The 20,550-nt window shown below is 39.3% G+C and overlaps 1 long non-coding RNA gene across 3 annotated transcripts in view; it reads right to left on the bottom strand.

Annotated features, from left to right (window-relative positions):
• The window catches only part of LOC130427671 (uncharacterized), a 108,219-nt gene extending 88,149 nt beyond the window's left edge, over positions 1–20,070 (bottom strand). For all 3 annotated transcript variants that reach the window (XR_008907333.1, XR_008907334.1, XR_008907335.1), the window contains exons 1-3: positions 19,954–20,070; positions 13,933–14,023; positions 13,699–13,811 (exon numbers count right to left, since the gene is read on the bottom strand). This is a non-coding gene — a long non-coding RNA (uncharacterized LOC130427671). The remainder of the gene's footprint in view (positions 1–13,698; positions 13,812–13,932; positions 14,024–19,953) is intronic.
• Between the last annotated feature and the right edge of the window lie 480 nt (positions 20,071–20,550).

Raw genomic sequence — 20,550 nt, 5'->3', positions numbered from 1 at the left:
ATGGAAAATTGGCCGGCAGACAGATCAAGGCACAGCTAAAATCTCAAAATTTCTCAGTGGGAGAAGTTACATCTCTTGGCATGTTGGATTCCGCCACTATGGATTTTGGAAATGTTTGTGCGTGTGTGTGTTTTGTGGGTGTGCTTTTGTGTCTTGTCCTCTCCCTTGTTACTATTCAAATTAAGTTATGCGCGTACATTCAAGTGAGGCCACTCAAGTCAGGAAGTGTTAAACTTGTCAAATGCAGACAATTAAGTGCTCTGGAGACAAAGTAGAGAAGTGAGAACTCGTAGAGTCGCTTTTGAAAGAGGTTAAATGCTCCCTCCTTTCATAAACACACACGCATACTGCAGGGTGGTTCACCTCCTCGTCTTTGTATTAGCCTCTAACCCCAATATTTTAACAACAGGAACGTGGGACTTAAATTAGGTGAAACAATTTTTCCACAGCCTCAAACCATCTTAAACATCGTCCCCCGGAAGAGGCTTTGCTTTGCAGCAGCATCATTAGGGCTTTAAATGTTTGCAAAACATCCCTCATTAGCAACGGCCCTTCCACCGCACACACACACGCCCAAAAAGTAAGTTCCTTCATTTCGTTCTATGGGAGGTGAGAGTTTGCTTTAACCTATCAAAACACACCTTTCAGCTGACTCACAACACCTCATCTCCCGACGGCCATGTGACAGTATGACTGACGTGAATCATTTGGGGTGGCTGAAGGAATACGTGTGCGTCTGTGAAACCCTGCTCACCTTGACCGGGGCACAGCACTGACCTTGGCATCTTGACGATTAATTTGCCCTGATCTTGTCTCCCATGGTTTGAGTAGCATGTGTGTCAGGTCCGATGAAGGTGACACCTTCTGCTGCCTGCCGAGATAATAAAGGCTTTACCTTTACAGCTCAAGCATATCAGGTAGAAGCCGGGCATGTTCGCTCTATTGTAAATAAGCATGTGTGTGAGTGAGAAAGAGTGGGTGGGCAAAAAAAGAAGGGAAAAAAACTACATATGAAATACATATGGTCATTCACACACCATTTCTGAGCAAAGTTGTATTTGTTGGACGTGGATATATTTGTGGATCTGAAGGAGATCTGGGCCCTCGTATTTCAGAAGTACTCAGGTACTGTAAGATCGTAATAGCAAAGATAATGGTTTATTACAGCCTGACACTTAGAGGAGACCTGGTGCTGTGGATGAATGCAGGAGTAACAAGAAGGAGGACGATAGAAATGCGATCTGTTCGCTGGAGATGACAGGTTACAAAACTAACCACAGGGAACATTGCTAGCGTCTATTTGCTCATTTCTGCGTGGTTGATTCTGTGTTCGGACATTCTCAGTGCATTTCGCAGTCCTACAGACTAAATGCGAACTAAATGTAAACTTAAGATTTAGAAATTCTAATCACAAATGTTAGACATGATGAGGTTTTTTTTTTTACAAAAATGGATAGCTCCCTCAAAATTGGAACTTTTCTCAAATGTGTTGAAAATAATATGGCTAGTGATGTTTTAACTGTACTGCTTTATTTCTTTTTCGGAGCACAAAAGATGTTAGGCAGAATGTAAGGGATTGACAAACTCAGTGACTATTCGCTTTCATTGTATTAAAAAAATGAATAATGCAAGTGAATGGGGATTAGGGCTGTCAGTTCAACACAAAAGAAAAGGTATGGAACAAAGGTGAGTAAACGATAACAGAATATTCATCTTTGGGGAAAATTATCACTTGAAGGGATTTTTAAAAGCTTTTAAGAAACAACTACTTACAATAAGACAAAGTGATATCCCAAAATTCCTGTCATGATTTACTCATCATCTTGTCATTTCAAACCTGTATGACTTTCTTTCTTCTGAAGAACACAAATGAAGATATAACAGAAAGTCATACAGGTTTGAAATAACAAGAGGATGAGTAAATGATGACAGAATTTTTGGGGATTAACAGGTAGTGGTCTAGCTTTTGTTGAAAACAGTGACTTTGTATTGGCACCTATTGCATTATTGCTCCTGTATGACATATCGATTATTGCTCCTTAAACTCTTTGTAAGACGCTTTGGATTAAAGCATCTGCTAAATGACTAAATGTAAATGTATTTGAAATATCTTCATTTGTGTTCTCAAGAAGGAAAGTCATACAGGTTTGAACTGACAAGAGTACATCCCTTCAATACAGTAAGCAATTATTTGTATTTATTTTAAGCAAAAAAAAAAGTAAGAATCTCTGCTAGTCATTTATCATTAATTTAATAATACCGGTGAAAATATGTTACAATTTAAATGACAAAAATACAAAAAACTGACATGTTTTACCGGGAAGTGAACAGAAATCAGTTTCTTAAGCTTTCCGTGTTCACAGCACAATCTTAATCCAGCGGCAAGATTTGTTGTGACATTTTACAAATTAAGCACAATTAAAAGTTCAAGCTCTACCAAATGCCACTCACTTTCCTTTACAGGTCTCTGTTTACCAAAAACAAACCAGAGAGAGGCCGTGAGAGGGCTGACAACGGCTGTTCTTGCGCTGAAAACAGGTGTTCCAAAGCCAATGGCTGTGAACGACTTCATTGCACCGTGCTCTGGCATTCGTGTGTCTGTGTGTGTAAACTGTGTCCAATATCACTTTGTTATCGTGTCATCGAGGACCCGTGGAGGAGGATACGTGACCCCTCCCCAACAGGGAACCTTTACTTTACCTCACTTTTCCCTAAATCACCATTTACTACAAACCTTTAACATAATAAAGACAAGCAGGAGAACTAATCCTCAGAAATCTGCTTTCCTCTCTCGCCTGTTCCTTCAGGCAATACAGCAAGAGAAAACACTTCATTTGAATTCCTAAACTGTACAAACTGTGAATGAGTTCCTTTTAGCTGCAAATGTCATTACATCTCCATTTCCAGGGGAGAGCAGTAGGGGAAAAGACCCTCTCTCACATTCATGACAAACTCTTTTAAATAGGGCACAATGGGCCAGGGGGGCTGATGACCCCCCCAAAGGCAGAGGCCATAATATTAACTGCATTTACCTCACACTAAACCGCAAATAAAGCTTTATGATTTAAAAAACAAATGCACTCACCTAGTGTTTTGTAGAGGAAAATATAGGAGTACGTGTGTGTTTGAATTCAAGCTATGGATCATGATAAAAATAAATAACAATGGTGGCCCCTAAAAGGTATGTCATGTGATTTGTTGTTTGTTTTACTGCACAAAGTCTGTATTCTTACGAAACAGTTGGAAACTCCATTTATGCCAGGCGGATCCATACAAAACCTGTCAATATGACACACGAGGTATTCGTCCACATTCACACTCGGCATTGTGAAACATTAAACAAGAGATGAGAGAAATTCTGACAATCTTAAAAGCCGCAAAACACAAGCACAACATCTTGCGGGAAACCAGCCAAGCCAAACATGGCATATGGCAGCCATTAAAGTGATCCGGCATCAGAGTCGAGCTCAGCCATTAAAAAAGCCACACACAGTATTTCTGCTTGATCATGTCACTTTAGCAGATCTAATTGGCTGCGTTCTGTCCATGTTTCACAGCAACAGTAAACCACACTACCCAGTCGGTCTCTTTCATCTCAGCAGAATTACATTAGCACAGCTGTGTTCGACAGAGGCCGCAACACATCACGACAGCTAACAACACTCGGAATGATTAGAAAAGCAATAAATCCCGGCTTTCACAAACTGAGCGTTATCATATTTAAAATCATACGCTCATCCCAGTTACACATCCCAGCATTTGAATGGAAAATTGGCGGTTTGATTTCTGGATTGCTTATTCGCCTGTGAGCTCCGTCGTGAGTTAGCTTTTGCTAGCGTGCAGTCACGGGCAGAGGCGACTAGCGCTGCATTGATATTCCCAGAGAGTATGTCCATTCACGGCTTCACTCTGCTCACCCTGGTAGCATTAAGATCAAAAGAAACTTTGCTCTAAGCATATCTGATCAAACTCTACCCTACTTCACTCACACCCACATTTGTATTCCTTCAGTGCGAAGCATTCTGCTCAGACATTCTATTTACAGTAGTACGCTAGCTGTAGTATGCAGGAAAAATGTGCCATGAGGCTATCAGGGATAGTTAGTTCACCCAGAAAGTTAAATTCTGTCATCATTTACTCACCCTCTAGTCATTCCAAACCTGTATGACTTTATTCCACAGAAACGACAAGAGGGTGAGTAAAGGATGACAGAAGTTTCATTTTTGGGTGAACTATCCCTTTAAAGTGCACCAGCGTGATTGTAGAGCTAACTTGAAATTTGTTTAAATTACATTTAAATTACAACTATCACTCTCTTACAACCAGGATTGTACATTTATGTAGGTTTTCGTCCATCCACACTGACTTGTGAGGAAAACTGCTATAGTGGGAGGGGGGCAAGCACTCCGAAAAGCGCACACACACACACGCACGTTCGACAACCACAGAGCCTGGCACAAAAAAGGAGAAAAAAAATGGCAAAGATTAACTTATTGAGGTCTCTATTGCCATAGCAACACAGAATAGTTTTGATGCGTCTCCCTTCACAGTCAATGAGGTTTGAACGTATCACGGAGCAGATAGCTTTTCCGTGGCTTGTTACCATGGGGGCTATTTAATGCAGATACTGCTGTGCGTCTGAGCACAGATGGCGGAATACTCGAGCACGGCTACTTTGAAGAGAGCTCCCGTCCACATTTTCGGGGGGCCGCTTTGCAACATTGATCTGAAAGGGGGAAACGGTTGTTAATAATGAATAAATCAACAATGGGGAGAATAGCCCAGGCAGAAGCAGTTAAAATGGAATAGAGGATGACTCTGGAGTGATGCAGCGGACTAAAACATGATGGTTGTGATCACTCGGGGTACATCAGGCCGTTGTGATATGACACACCAGAATTAAGTGAATTTAGGTTTAGGGGTTCGTCATCTTGATTGAGATGTCAGTTGAACTGAACACTGTTGCTTTGGGTTTGGTCTTGTTTGGTTCTATGATGTTACTGTATTTCTTGGATGGATGGATGTGCATGCATATGGTACAGCTTACTTTATGTGGACAAACATGTCGTGGCTTCAATCAAACTGGGTAAAGTCATGCAAAAGTTTAATATTTCATTATCTTTATTGTGATTTTTATTTTGTATCAGCAGCAAAATGAGAAAAAAATCCCTCAATTTGGGTAAACAACACACTCATTAACATGCTAATTTTCACAGCAGGAATAAGAAAAGTTGGGCTAAAATCATTCCATTTCCAAAAACACTTCCGTCCTCACAAAAGAATTTAATTACGCCGTAGGACACGAGCCATTCAGTGCCCACCAGAGACATGAAGAGAAAACAGACACACACCAGGCATATATACAAAACACCTGCCCGAACTGAAAATCTCCACACCTGTGAGTGTTTATGTGTGAACATCCATGTTTGACACGCTTGCCGCAGTTGTTCATACAAGCTCCTGAAGATATTGTTGACCCTGTGGCAGTGCCGCCACCCCTTTCCCATCGCCCGGGTCTATCCCCCCGACGCTGAAGGACGTGGCAGACAGGTGAGTGTAAACAATTCATCACCAATGTGACACATCCACATCTGCCAGGCACAACAGGGCCAGGGAAGCTGTCATTCACCTCCACCGGCCTAACTCCCCTTAGCCTCGCCGGAGCAAGACCACTATTACAAGCAGATGTTTCCTTTTAATGAAATCTGCATAGAGAAAATAGTGCATATACTGTATGTACATTTATGAATACAAACAAAAAAGTTATGTTACATGCATCCTCCTTATTAACTCGGGATAACACCACAGTAAAATTATCAAATGAATCTTCTGCTTACATAATAATAGATAGTATATTAGAAAAACTGTATATTAAAAAACATATATCGTCAACATATCAAACTAGGTATGAAAAGTCTATTTAATAATAAACAAATAATATATATAATTAATGTATTTTTTATTTTTTAAAGTATGTACTTTATTTATTATAAACAGATGAAAATATACATATAAATTACTAAAATGAAGTCAAACATGTCAAAGTTATTAATCCAAATGTAGACACAGTGTTTCAGTATAATTCCAAAAAATTAAGTATAAATAAAAACATTCCCTTATATTTTTTTCATAAAAAATTGAGTTTTCTGCATTGATACAGCACCTGTCAATCACATGCAGCACCACAAAAACTGATGACCTCACTCATGTGACAGTTCTTCCCATTTCGATTCATCACTATTTTTTTTCTTCTGTTAAAGATTTTTATTTTCTTGATTTAAGGTTATACAACATTTAGTGAATAGCTTATGGTTGGATATCAGTGACTGAGTTGAGTCTCATGCTCAAGCCCCCATCATAGACAGAAAGCCACATTTTTGTCTGTTTATCTTGTTCAAGAAACAAAAATTACTCAAAATATGCATCTATCAGAGCCATACCAATGCTTATACTAAATATAACAAGTGAAGTTCGCATTGTGTTTGTTTTTTAGCAGGTCAATGGGAGGCGCAGAATGAATTTATCTCTTATAGACATCTACCTCGACCTGCTCTGAAAAGCTCTCAATTACAACTGTCACTTTGTGGTAGCCACCATTGTCTAAATAAACATACAGGGCTGTAGAAAAAAGGACCTACAGTGCTGGAACCGCGGCAGGGTGGAATTTTCATACGAATGAGGCTGACTTACAGGTGATGAGTGTCAGACCCACAAGTGGCCCATTGTTTCCCAGAACAAGGACAATATGAAGCCCAGTTGTTCCATGCCCACTCCAGCAGGAGCTGGGATCATGTGCGACCACAGCAATCCATCACCCAGGCTTTAACATTAACACAAGGCCACGTCTCCCTATGTACACATATACACACCACACAGTTATGCACACCACTAACCCCTAGACACTCACATTTTTAGGCATTCTCATTGTCCCCCCTTTAAACACTATAATGCGATGTAAATGTAATGTAAATCAACCCACCACGGTTGTACAACTCAATCCAGATTACCTAAAGAAGTAATATACCTCAGATTAACAAATCCATCAAACATCAAGGTCCTACAGGTCAAGAAACAGACTCAAGAGCAAATACTCCCAGGGGACCCAATAACAATACCAGGGTCCTGGTGGGCCACAAAGCCCATCGAGGTCTTTTGTTCCTCTAGGAGAACTTGCATGACAATCGCAGACTGACAGGCAATGCAGGGGGTCAGAGGAACCTGGGACAAGGCTACATTGTTCCTCTCCGTATGCACAAGGTGCACCTCCTTCATACCGACAGGAAACAGAGAACCGACTAAGAATAATCTGGGCAGGCCAGAGGGTTTTCAAACCAAATTACATCTCAAAAAAAAGGTCTTCATTTATTAGTGGAGCTTACCTGTTGTGGTTCCGGGTGGAGAGAAGAGAAAATGAGGCAACAGAGTAAGAGAGAATAAGACAAAATGAGCCACCTTTTGATTTTAGCCGCCATATTCCAACTCTCTTAAAGCAATAATTATGCAAGCAGCTGGAAACTTTAAGGGCTAGAATTAAGAGCAAAAAGCATATTACCCATTCGATTTCTGTTTGTTCTGCCGTGAACGGCCATTGGCTGGCCAGCAGACGGGTTTTTGTGGTTGCATGGGGACTGCTCTTCTATTAAGGATTTTTCCCCCCATTCTTTTGTTTTTTCTTATCTAACACATACAAATTGAGGCAAAAGGAAAAGCATGTAAATGGAGTGACACAGAGAAGACTGCGAGTAAACAGAGGCAGGTGAAAATTGGGCAGGGTGGGGTAAAATCCCCTCAGGTAACAGGGGCAAAGATACCCCCGCAAACCACCCCCTTTTTGGGGTCTTTTTTTAAAGAAATAGCAATTGCGCATACAAAAAGGAAGCCCATGCTAGATGGTGAGAGTCCGATTATTAACATAAAACAGGGATAACAAGGTAACAACTACGGCCAAGGAACACAATAGAGCCTCTATTACCTGGATGTTTACAGTTATTTACGACTACAGAGAGTCTTTTCCTCCTGCTTTTCTCTGGACAATAGATGAAAAATGGCCTTTTTAACATGTCAAGGGCAGCAGTTAGGATGTCCACAACTAAACTGCTAAGGGCTTAACCTGAGTCCAGGTTTCTTTTCAGACAGCTGTGAGGCTGGATGGCACACTTAGTTAAGGTGTGGGAGTCCAGACCAAATTAACCTGGAAGTTGGGCCATCGGCCAAAATCTGCAGGTGCAGAAACACTGCACACATTCTACTTTTTTCAATTTTGCATTTTTCTATTTTTATGCTTCTGCGGAATTTAATTTATTCAATTCAATTTTATTTATTTAGCACTTTTCACAATTTTGCATAGCACCGTTTCATACAGCAGCCGAAGTAAGAGAGATATAAGGTCACGACGTATTATAATACAGAAAAGATTTAACCATTCAAATCGTGTTAAATGGATCTCATAGGCCCAAATTCTTACATGCATATCATAGCGTAAAAAAATGAGGTTACAACTAATGCGAACAACTGATAAAACTGCATGAATCCATACATTTTGGGGAATTACAGACTTTGCAATTGCATTTTCTAGATCCCAGATTTACTGTAGGCCAGCTTATCCTTCTAAAAGACTGTCAATTTTGGTAAGATTCAATAAGACTAGTTTCAAAGCACTTAAACATGACATAATGTAAAGAATGCATTCACAACAAATTATATAATTTATTAAACATATTCATACACATGCTCAATGGATCATGATCATGTGTGTAGAGCAGACCAAATCTGGTAGCTATAGGTCTTGAACAATTATTTAAATTTAATAAATTATTTGTTTGAGCCAATGACTTCCCATATTTAATACTTTCCACAGCATTCACAGTTTGACAAATCTACTTGCTTGCTTCATTTTGTACAGCTAATCTCAGACTAAGAAGCACAAACAGAGCAAAGATCATAGGCTTGGAGTTAAGAACACGATTATTCTACCATTTATGAAATCTAAAGGCTTGGGGAAGCTTACATCTACATCACTTAAATGTTACTGTGATACTGCTTTGTGATGTAAAGACTTACCGTACATTTTCCTAAAAGTGTCAGCCACACAACTTGGCCTAACTTTCATTTCTTATTTTGTTTTGTTTTCCTTTGCTAAAAAAATAATTGTATTAGTTTTTTTTAAACACACTAGACTGTGTTTCGTTATATTACTATTATGACGTCCCTAATATTTTATTTTTAACTCTTAATTTCCAATTTTTAGATTTAACAATGCAAAATCTAAATCTGTTTAACTACCCCCTGGAGTCTGCTTGTACCCCCTGGGGTACATGTAACCCTGTTTGGGAATCACTGATTTAGTGTATGCTTTATCCATAGCAAATTATCACTTGGCGTATCCTGTATATACTGTATTTGTTAGGAGTTTTCAAAAAACTTGCATCAACCGATTATTTTCTACTTTATGTGACCCAGTCTGTAAAACCCAGCTAAAGTCATTTTTTGTGATTTACTGTTTTCTACATAAAATAATCTAAAGGACATTCTATGAAATATAACCTTGATATCTTTAACATTGACTAAGTAAGGCCATGTCAAAAAAAGCACAGTAAAAATAACAGTTGAAATGAATCTTGATGCTTGTTATCACTCAGAAAATAGATATTGAAACTTTAGCTTGTTTTTCACAGATTGGGTCACAAATAAAATAGGCAGTTTAAACCCTTTAAGCAAGCATTTTGCCACTGTTATGCATGAATTAGTGTATATTTACACTACAAATTAAATGTGGTCAAATGTGTTTCTGACTACCTCTCATTGTAGTTCGAGTTCAAGATTTGATTACTACGATTTATTTGGCCACCTCAAATAAATGTTCATACCAGGTTTACATGGGTTCTAACCATATCATTTGCTCATCTAAGGCCTTTGTTGACCCCCATCCTGTTAACCATCATTAACAAAATCACCCAACAATTGAAGGCAAGCATTCACCTCCGCATTAGCCTTTGTGGCAAACACAAGTACCTTCTATTCGACTAGGGCCATTGCCATTCCAGTTGTCACCATCTTGAGATAGTTGTCGTTGCCAATTGACCTCATTAGCACAAGAATTGAGAAGTCCTTTTCAGGTGTGTGAGTTAAACTGTCCTGGGGTCAGTAACTATGTTTAAAAAAACTCTTTATCAGCAACAATTTAGCAATGGATTGTTAAAACGCCCCTTAAAAAAAGGCCAGACCAAGTATGCCGTTTATTAGGCAAAGCACAAATATGATAAGCATAGAAATGTGCTATTCTACAGAGTAATGCCAGATCTGCAGGTCATCAGAAGAAAGAAGTACCGGTGAGCTCGGAGATAAAAGATAAAGATGACAGAGCTCTTTAGTGCCCGGTTAAAAAAAGAAAATAGAAAGAGACGCCACTCATCCTCACTGTGCCAGCTTCATTTGCTTAATGGCACACAGCTTGAGTAGGGCCAGCTCCCCTAATAATGATCTAACGGTGCAACAAGGCAAGAACTGAGATATGGAAATATTGAAATTCATATAGGCAGGCTGAAAGCATCTCTGCATTGATCTAGCCACAGCATGGGTAAAAAGCAGCGCTCCTTTAATCAGGGCAGGCCAGGAGCCTTTGGCTACACAGAGGTCCCTCTCAAGATAAGCCTGTCCTACAGCACAGCTGGCTGAGATGTGGGGGGAGAGAGAGAGAAGCCTGGGGGCCTGAGCTGAGAGGAGAACCAGGGCTGAATCTCAAATCAACTCATTATTCCCTACCTGCTGCACCTTTGTCGTGCACGAAAAGTGCTTCTGAATTCGAGAACTAATGCCAGGTTACTTTTGGGTGTGCTGTAGCGCTTCATGTATTTGTTTTGTTTGTTAGTTTGGACACGGCTAATTGTTCTCCCTTTTCTGTTTATGACCCTTCCTGTGTCTCTTTTCCCTCATGCGTGCAAATGAAGTTTTCGCCCTGACAATCACACCTTTAATTAAATTAAAACAAAAGGTGCTAAGGCCGTTGATTGTCAAGGCAGAAGAGAAAGGAGGGGACAAGAGGCTTGCGGAAAACAATGAATATCAATGTGTGGTGAATGAATGGGCTCCCCCAGCTGTCATCCAAATGAACGTGAATATTCAACTCTTTCCCCTTCATTTAGCTTACATTTAGCTCTGATGATATTTCATTAGCTTATCCCACGGAGCCATGAAACGGTAAGTGATCCGCGGAATGCGATTTCGCCTTCGTGTTTATTCTAAAACAATACTCGCACCGTTTTGCCTCCTGATTTTTCGTTTCTGTTCTTTGACACATAGCGTGTCTCATTTAAGAAAGTGTGTTTTAAATCGTTTCACATAACCAGCACATGCCTGTACCTTAGGGACGGCAGGTTCTGCGTGTCTTCAATGCAACAGCGCATTGTAATATGCATGTTGTTTTGGCATCCAATAACACAATTTAAAAAAATCTCACAACATACACAGACAGATGATTTGCTGAATTGTGTGGTTTATATGAAAATCTGATTTTCTCACCTAAGGTTGTTTGAACTGAACTAGGAAGCTTTTACATCGCGCCCCAAAAGTGCCATGACTAATATTCATTTTATTTATTTGATGTAAATCCCCAAAAAAGTACAGGTAAACACAATATTTAATTTGGTTTACATCAGATCATTTTTAACAATTGCAAAACATGTTAATAAAAACGTGAAAAGATTGATAATGGCGATAATGTTGCTCACTATAATAACCGTGATGTGAAAATGTCAAACCGCCACATCTCTATTCGGAGATTCAATGCATTTTTGAAAGACTAGCATAATCTCTCTTTCTCCAGCCTTCACCTGCTCTTGGTCTCATCCGCTTCACCACACCAATTTCAACACATCTTCTTCATGTCAAGATTGAGCGTTAGCCTGATGCAAAGCCCTGCATTTCAATCACTGCTTTCCCTGTCCTGCGCCAAGTATTGATTTTGATAAAAAACAACTTGCTAATCCAAATAAACAACATGTCAGCGAGCCATTCAAGCTAACAGAAATATTAGCACAGCATGATCCCCTGGCAAGGCAGGCCCCAGGTCTACCAGAACTCTTGACCCGGTAGGGGGTTGCGGGGTGGGGGGACGGTGTGATGTGCGTGCGTGTGTAGGGGGTGCTTTAACTTCAGAGTGTTGTGAACATCAAACCAACAGGAACGGTTGATTTCATTTCAAATACGGACTATGAAGCGTAATTCCTAAATGTAAAAATTGTACGTACATTGTACAGTTACATTTGTTCTGTTAACTGGCTGTACAGAAATAAAGCTGAGCCTACTACCTTCAACAGAAGATCAAAACAGTCCTTGCTGTCTTAAGACGACATTAATCAACTGTGATAGACCCATTTTACTCTCAAACTTACAGCTACATTAACTTCACAGGGGCACTCAAATGGTGTTAATTTTAAGTTGGGGCACAGGCCCCCCCCCCACCCACTCCCATAGGACCCAGGCTGCCCCAGTGACCCCTGGGCTGGTTCCACTCTATGCGGCAGGGAAGCATGTCAGCTTGGGGGCCATCTCGATCGCCCCAGCATGCCATGGGGCAGGCAAGGCTCTGCACAGCATGGGCAGGAGAGCGTCCGTGCCGGTTTTAAGGTCATGCTAATTGCCATACTCCTTCGCCATGCCGTCACTTAGCGGCAGAGGCCGCATTCAGAGCGTGGTGCAGGTGTTGGTTGCCCTTTAAACCTTTAATTAAATATCACTGTAAAAGGTTAATGCAGAGAGCCAGGTATTACAGCCTGCAATGAGACAGCAACTGTAAAAGTCTATTTTGAGAAAGGACATCTCTAGACATCTGTAAATACAGGTGTTTTCCCTTCACAGCTATGCATGTTTATACCTATTTTCTATACACATTGTCCAGGGTAAAAAAAAAGCAGTAGGTACACTTTAAGATCACTTTCATTGATACATAAAAGTGTTCAATTGTCACACATTTATTTTGTACTTAATATACTAAAGATATAAAAGTATTTCTTTGTACTTCCATTCATGGCGCCTCAAAATAGCACAATTGAGTTTATCTTAAGAAGTACTAAAAACTATTTCTATGTATATTAAGTAGTATAATATATAATGTATAATATATAATATAGTGAATAATAGAAAGCTTTAATGTATTTCAAATATCTCGATAAACAGAGCAACTATATGAGTAGTCTATGTTAAAGACACAGTTGAATATTGCCACGAATTACAATGATAATAACAAATAATTCAATTGTCATCTTTAAATTAATCTGTTACATTAAAAAGTATCTTCCAAAACACAAAATATAGAGGAGAAATGGATCATTATACAAGCTCTCACATATGGATTCTAGATGAAATGTGTCAACTGAAGCATATGTTTTAGTCAAAATATTTTTGGCACTATATATAGAACAATTGTCACCTTTGGAATAACCTAATCAAGATTTTGTGTGACCCTTTATAATGGGAACCATCTGCCATTGTATTACAGTGATGCAAGCAAGATAAAAATAAAACATTCATTCCAGACTGCAAAGAGACTATACCAACATAACTAAAAACGTGTTGTAAAATGTGTGTCAAACAATACAAATGAGCAAACCTTTATAGTGACTGTCAGCCGTACTCACATATTTCCCGGTTGCTCTCAACTGGCTGAGTGCGATTGTCCAAAAAAACGTGCATAAAACTTACCTCACTCCAGCCCACTTCTTCCATCCAGGCCGGGGCCGGTTCACTAACTGCCGAGTGTCATTGCGCGTCCGGGCGCGGTTCAATTGGGAAAATGTGATTAGGCCCTTAATAGACTAAGCAATAAGAAAAGGCATTTTGAAGATTAAAACATTTATCCAAAAAATCTTCACAAATCAATACACTCAATGTGACACACTAAATTATATTTGGATATATTAAGAAACTATGTCTTACCCAGATGATAAGATGTGACTTGAGGCTTTATAAATATTTTAAGGTAATTTTTTTACACTGTCTGTAATTCAGCCTTTTGAGGCGAACACATCTGTGAAAGAAGATTGTATGTATTATTGGTATGACATTAGGTATCAACACACAATTAACATAAATGACCCTAATTATCAACTGTTTTCTGAAACGTGGAAATGCAGCCAAGATCTGCTTTACCTGGACCTATTTCCAAGTTGTCAATTCAGTCAAATCGATGGCAGCCGTTAAACCTCAATTCTTATATTACAGATGATTCTGTTTCATCTTTTGGTCCATTATAAAGACATAACATTTCATAACAGTGTACGGAGTATGCATCAAGCATCTGAAAGTGTCAGCCATTTTCATACGGTATTTTCAAACCATATTTTAGCAAGGCAGAATAATCTTGCTTAACATAAGAAGGGTCCCTCTCTCTTGTGCACTGCATTGCCCCCTGCTGTGGTTTTGTTGTTTCTAGTTTTGTTAAATAATTAATTCTTCCTCATAATTCTTCTCATAATCTATAGCTCTCCATACGCAGGACTAACAGTGGCAATTCCTTATCCAGCCTGCCAAGACAATGAAAATATTAACAAATGGAGCATAGGAACAAATGGTTGTGTAGGAAAGGGATACAATTGATCTCATTCTTAAAAAAGAATGTAAAAAATATGAATTTATTACTAAAATGGACTTTCATTTCATGAATTGGACAAATGTAGTCCGTTTTAAATCTTAATTTTTGAGTTGTCCTTTGTGGCTCTTCGTCTTAGAGGTTCTTTTGTAGCCCACCATGATCAGGGCATGAGGACCCCAATAATTTAATTCTCTTACCATCCACCTCACCACCCCAACCTCCGGACCGCAGCTCTCAATCTCTTGTTTTCTTTTAAAGTCTGTATTTGCCTTCTCTCTCCCTGACTCTCTTTCTTTCTCTGTCTCTCTCTGGGCTGAGGCTGGGCTGAGCTGCCTCCCTGTGGTGAGGGTTGAATCTAGGGGCCACCTGCAGCAGCCGCCGCTAGCGCAGCCAGACGCCGCCGGCCCCCTTTGATATCTGTGCGGCGGCCGCCCCAGCCACATTTACGCCCGCGCACCAGCCGCAAAAACCACCAGCTAATGTGGGATATCAAACAACAGTCGCCTTCTCTTTCTCGCCCGCTTTTTGTCTCTTTCTCTCTCTTCAGCCTTCATTCTCTCTTTTTCCGGGGGTTTGAATTTGGAGTATGTTTAAGCCGCCGCGGCAGCCAGGCTCGGGCCCTTTCAGAGGCACAGCTTGGGCTCCCCGTCTGGACTATGGCCTCTGTGACCGCCTCTATATTACACTGGCTTTTGTTAGCGACGGCCCAGCCAAACAGGACCAGCCACAGGCCGCCATTTTCACCGCCACCTGAGAGGAGACGAGAAACGGGGATACACACTCGCATCCACTGAAATGAGCCGCGTTTTTCAAGTGAGCTGAGGGAAGCCAAAGTGAACATGAAAAGAATTTAAGGAGAGATTTAAAAACAGCCAAAAAATACTTGCATAAATATGGTATTAATGGTACTTTTCACATTACAAATTGCTAGCATCCTTACACCAAATAAAAACAAGAAAATAGGCATGCATGTTACAGTTCCTGTGTTGTTTTCCCATGTTTATTTTAAACACAAGGTATCGATTGATGGTAGAAAATTATGGTTTGGTCACGTCTCACAATATTTATACATTTTAGACCAAGGAAGCCTAATTGGTGGACAGATTCTAGCAGACCCACCAGGAAGACTGGGATAATTAAATGAATTGACTAAAAGGATGCAATGAATATCCCTGCACAGCACCAGGTTACAGCCCTCAAAAGTCTAATCTAGAGAGAAGCATATTACAATATCTGAACTGGAAAAGATGAAAATTCATTCTGGGAAGCACATTCTCCCCAAATCAAATAAAAGCTCTTCCTCTGGTTAATTTCCATTTTCTGTCATGACCACTGTGGCAATAGCAATATTTGAGGTTGGCGGAATGAAACTGTTCTGGGCTCTCCGCCTGTCCATGCAGCATTGTATGGACAGAGCGGGACTGCAGCAATACATGTCCCCCACCTGGAGAACCTGAACAGTTCATGATGGGTAACAGGATTAAATAAAACGGATCCGACAGATACAGGTAGATATGGTGGAGATGGGGATGGAGGAGGGTTTTGAGTTTGCACGATAAAGCGGGTGATAAGGAGCAACAAAAGGCAACTTAAATAAGACACAGTCTAGTATGTGTTGTACAGTAGCGAACCCTCAGGGCCCTCTAGGCCCTCTGTGATGACCTAAACTGCATAAAAAAAATATTAAAAACTAAAAAATACTATTTCAATAAAAACATTCGATTTTCCCTATTAGATATGTATATTTGACTTCCTGGATCGATGGGGACTCCAAGTCTCACGAGAGTAATTCAAGATCACGAAGCAGTCGCAGTTCTGCAATGTCATACGCTGTCTGTGCATGATGCCATCAGTTGAACGTGTGCTTTCACAAGGTTGGGGCGCCTTCTAGTAGCATACTGCTAGACTACTGGGTGACATTCCAGTAAATCAATGGGAGAGATTAATTTTGAGTGATAGTTAAACTGACCAATCACATAATTTCCTGAATGGGCGCGCTTTGTTTTTTGCTAACTTTCCGCCATCTGGGGGGTTGTTCACCAACAGTCTCGTAAAACGTAAGGAGCACACGAAGTTGGTTAGCCAACCGCCAAAAAACTGAAAAGAAGAAAGAAACGGGGAAAACATCTTTCAAAACAGCATGTGAATGAAACTTTATTTTCAAGTCTCTGAAAAAAAGAGAAAGGCTGATAAACGTTGTTCATATCAACAGGAGGAAGACTTTGTAATCAAGTAGTTTGATCATCAAATTGGTAGTTTGATAATCAAGTTATTTATGATTTATTAGGCCGGCATGCGGCAATTCATTCTGGTTGCTGATCTGCACATTTGTTTATGTTGCTTAACGTTGGCTTTATTTGAGACGAGTGATTGCGACTGTGGTCAGTCTTAAATTTAACATATTGTGCTTGCATATTTACAGTTATTCTGATAAATGGCAAATTTACTACGCTCAGTTCAATATGTTTAGTTCACTGTTACATTACCTGTTTTATATTAAGATTTGTTACAATCATAGTTTATTCGCTGGTGAACCTCTGTTTACTCTCTGCTAGTGTAGCACTGATTTTCTTAGCTGAGAGAGCTTTCATGAGGTGTCGCTTTTTAAACTGCCACTGTCTACATTAGTCTGTGTTGGTTTTATGATCAGACTGGGAGGCGGTGTCTTTCAATTGGTCCATTAGTCCGTTGAAGAGCACATACACGCGACACGCCGATCATAATGCACATGTGTAATAATGATTTGTATTTGAATTGTGTGTTAATTTGATAACTGTCTTGCTGTGTTCGGCTTGTTGCTTTTCAAGTCTGGAGTAGCATTGTAAATGTATCATGTCGTAAGTGTGATGGTATTACGATGCATTCTCACTTTTATAGGAATGCACAGTGAGGTAAAATAGCTTTCTGTACTATGGTAAGTGTGATTTGGGGGGGTCGTGCAGAGGCCCAAGGCTCAAACATCAGGGTTCACTACTGGTGTTGTATGACTATTGGTTAACGTTGATTAGCTGCACCTAGGGCTGGTCGATATGGCTAAAATTGATATTGAAATATATTTATTCGGTAACACTTTAGTATAGGGACCACTTCTCAGTATTAACTCGTTGCTTATTAGATGCCTATTTTTAGCATATTGGCTGTTTATTAGTACTTATAAAGCACGTATTCAACATGACCATATTCTACTTCCCTAATCCTACCTAATACCTAAACCTAACAACTACATTTCTTACTATTAATAAGCACCGAATTAGTAGTTTATGGAGACAAAAGTGATAGTTACTGGCTCTTTTATACCGAGAATTGGACCTTAAAATAAAGTTTGACCATTTCTTCATTTCAGTCAATACAACATAATTCAGATAACAATAAGAAAAATAGAACAAAAAACTAAATGTAACATTTAAGTTGAGAGAGCCCTCTGATATGAACAATAAAATGCTGATCAAAATCATTCTAAATGACAGCAGTGTGCAAAGCTACATATGATTATTAGCATAAAATATTTTGTATAGAACTGTGCCCTTACCTTGTGTAAGTATAAAATATTAGAATCATGTTTACCAATAAAAGAGAGAATAACTTCTCTAAATGTGCTTTTAAGCATTATTCCATAACTTCAAAATGTCCAAAGGCCTCCCTTTGCTTGACACTTTTTTCTTTTGACATATTCATCTAAATTAATAATCTTCAATTATCAATGTCCACTGAATTTTAGGTACGATTGTATTTCCAGTATTTTTTTGGTCAAAACTTTGTACAAGATTTGCCATGCTTTCCTGCAAATTGACATTAAGAACCATTTGAATTTGATTCTGTGTCTTTCATAGACCCCACGGTGTCCTTCAGTTAGCTATAAAAAAAACTAAGAAATTCGTCATGCTGTCCTAGAAATTTACATTGAGAACTGTTTAAACTTGTTAGTGTACATTTTCGGAAAGCAAGCATTAGTAAGATGCAGATCTGTGTTGTAAATGAATATACGGACAAAAATGATCAATGTTAAACTTAAACTAGAGATTTATACTGGGGCATGATGGAGTGGCGCTCCATAACACAAGTAGCCCCTGCCGCAGAGCGAGGGCTCAGACCCCGATGTGTAATTTATATTGAAATAACAAAAATGTTTTTAAAAAACATTTCACCATTATCGAAATGAATTCTATTGCTATAGATATTGAATTATTGTCCAGCCCTAGCTGCCCCTGATGTGATCTGCTTGTGCAAGCTTGACTCACGTGACCTGCCAGAACTGACCATACACTTGATGTATACGTATAGGCGTTGGTCCAGAAGAACTACCTGTTTTAGCTTTTAACACTGCACAAATGTTAAAAAAAATCTAATCTAATATCTCAATATACATATAAGATTAAACCAGAAGTGCTTCTTGACACTTGTTTAATGAACAGCAACGGCAAAGCATTTTCCTACGGTGCTATTCGTTTAACAGAGTCCTGACAATACACAATTTTGTGGTTATGCCCCTTGGTCATTGACACATAAACAAAAACATCCACATGTTGAAGAATAAGCAATAAACAAATGTTTTGTGTACAAACACCTAGTTACAAAGCCACTAGCACACAAGAGCAAATGCACAAACACACGTATACACACCTGAGGAACATGTGGTGCTAAACTTAAGCTAATTAAGTGACAGACAATTGCACTCAGGGGAGACATTCCTGGGAATCACTATCAACAACTGGATCAACATGGCAGGGAAAGGGAGGTGTTTATTAGCCAGTTGTTCCTATTTTCCTTTGCACTAACGTGTTAAAACGACTCATTGCCCTCTGTAATCAGTGTCTGTTATAGAAGGTGGCATCACAAACTGGCATGAGGAATGTTACATAATAAAAGTCAACATTAAGGGTTTATAAGTCACTGCAGGTTTAAAAGTCCTGCCGCCAATATAAGTTATATATTTGCCAGGTAACAGAATGCTTTCAAGTATTTTATCTTATACTGATTAAACTTAATACATCGACACCGTATAGCAAACTATTAAAGCGTCATCCAGGCTGCACACATATTTTCGCCGTTTGATCCGATAATTCCGATTTCGCTCGCCATGTAAACACTTTGGCGTCTTGGGTGCGCATTAGACATCATTGTACACGTCAAAGCCGAATAGAAACTTGATCTCGTTTAACGTTTATGGGTTGTCGATGTTTCAATAAGATGGTTTGTAATAACTACATCCGCGTCTTGCATGTAACGTTAAACACTTTGCTAACACTAACCGGATGTGGGGATTTATACGTTTTATTTTGCTTGGCGGGAAAAAAATATATATCGCCGGATGCGCAAAAGTATCCCAGTGGTACATAAGTTTATAATTCTATGTATTATTCACCTACCTGGCTGCGTTTCAGCACATCACCCAAGACAGGAGACTAAAAGGATGTTACGTCACCTAATTAATATTCATGAGTCAAGACTGTTTTTAAAGTGTGACATGTACAGTGTACCTTACAATTGTATCTTGTCATATAAATGTCGTTTGCTTGTCTTTGCTTAATTCATGCCTAAAAATGAGGACAAAAACACAATTCTAAGAGGTCATTTCTGAAGGAAAAATGCAAAAAATATTCTGTCAAAAAGGTCTTTGATGTTGATAAGCGCTTGTTAAAATCTGGATTTAGACAAGGATTTCGAAAATTGTACAAGATGTGTTAAGCACAATATGCTGGAGTTCTGTCACAACGGATAAATTATCATTTTGCCTATCCCACATAATGTTACCCCTATCTCAGGTAGATGCAAATCTATTGTGCTACAGAATGAGTTGAGATGAGTTAAGAATGATCTCTGGTTATGGCTTTAATGGCTAGTCGTTAGTAATGCTCTATGATCGTCATTAAGAAAACCCTTGGCTGAGCATGGGCTTTGAAAGACATAAAATACAGACTGGCTGGGCATGAATTCATCACAAAAGAACTTAATGCTTTATAGAC

This window comes from Triplophysa dalaica, chromosome 8, assembly GCF_015846415.1.
Source record: "Triplophysa dalaica isolate WHDGS20190420 chromosome 8, ASM1584641v1, whole genome shotgun sequence".
NCBI classification, from domain to species: Eukaryota; Metazoa; Chordata; class Actinopteri; order Cypriniformes; family Nemacheilidae; genus Triplophysa; species Triplophysa dalaica.
This window is presented reverse-complemented; position numbering and strand designations above follow the sequence as displayed.